This window comes from Enhydra lutris, unplaced genomic scaffold, assembly GCF_002288905.1.
Source record: "Enhydra lutris kenyoni isolate GAN:26980312 unplaced genomic scaffold, ASM228890v2 scaffoldscaffold43, whole genome shotgun sequence".
Taxonomy (NCBI): Eukaryota; Metazoa; Chordata; class Mammalia; order Carnivora; family Mustelidae; genus Enhydra; species Enhydra lutris.
The window spans coordinates 7,995,202-7,996,535 of NW_019154127.1; positions in this window are offsets into that span (position 1 = coordinate 7,995,202).

Genomic DNA, 1,334 nt, shown 5'->3' on the forward strand with positions numbered 1-1,334 from the left:
AGAGAAGGTAGACAAGTGTATTCATCTTTAATATTACACACTCAGGGACAACATAGGGGAAAAGAGAATACCCCAGAATGGGTGAGATTTGAAAGTTTATAGATATCTTCCTAGGGGAAGGGGAGGGGTGTAGCTGACTTGGGGGAGAGCAAATTGTTGTGGGAAAGCAGAAGGGGCCCTCAGAAGACTTGATGGGGTTTCTGATGGTTTGGGACAGAGTGTGTCTGGGTGGGGTACTGACTTCTAGTCTCATCTTCTATAATGAGAGTCCATCTTCTCTGCTGAAGACACTCCCAGGAGGGGATTGATGATGACCAAGGAGCTGTTTTCAGGCAGATGATAGGGGGCAGACATTCAACAGAAACATGTGGAGTCAACGAACAGTTATTCACTTCACTCTAGGAAACTTACAACTCAATTTGTAAAAAATGGCAGCTATATCCATGAATGTGACCTCTAAGGGAGAAATATAGAAGAAAGGTAAGTTCTGGTTTGATAAGTTGAGACCTCTGGTTTTTTTGTTCCATTTACTTCTGTTTAACCACTCACTGTCTGGACTTCCTTCTTGACAAAAAATATAATACACTAAGTTGTGAATGGTATACATACTTGCTTTGTTGCTGCAGTCCTTTTGGAGATCCAGTGATCAGAAAGTAGGCTGTACTCTAATACAACATTATGGGTTTGATGGAATGATTAACTCCTGACTGGATTTTATATATTCTGTTTTGTTTTTTTTTCCTGGCTTAATATTACACGATGCTAGAGCTGACATTCCTTTTATACTTTTCTCCTTGTAGAAATACTTGTCTGCTTTTAGTTGTTGGAGCCAGTGTCTATCAGGGCCCTCCAGTCAGTACTTGGACAAAGCTGGAGGTATGGAAATGTCACATGTAAAATTGAAATCAAGACCTAGAAAGCAGATAAGAGAAAGTTTACTAAGAAGGGATGATAGGAAAGTAGTTCTTAAGAACACAGGGAAGTAAGCAAGGCAACGAATAATTGTTGGATGTCTGCTAGTTTCCTGCCATTCTGGGCTCACTGTTACATGTTTTTTTTTCCTTCAGAAATGAGAAGTGGGAAGATGCCTATTTTATGATATCCAAAGATTTAGAATCTGGACTATTATGGAAAACTATAGGGATATAGGGCCAATTTTTTCCTGCTGATTACAAATAATCAATTGTAAATAATTTGAGAAAAAGTGACAGAGAAGAAAAATATCATTTGTAATTTTATGACCCAGTGATAAATGTTATAAAATTTCTTTTAATATCTGTACTTTTTTGAAATTTTAAAATTCAATTGACATACAATGCATTATTAGTTTCAGA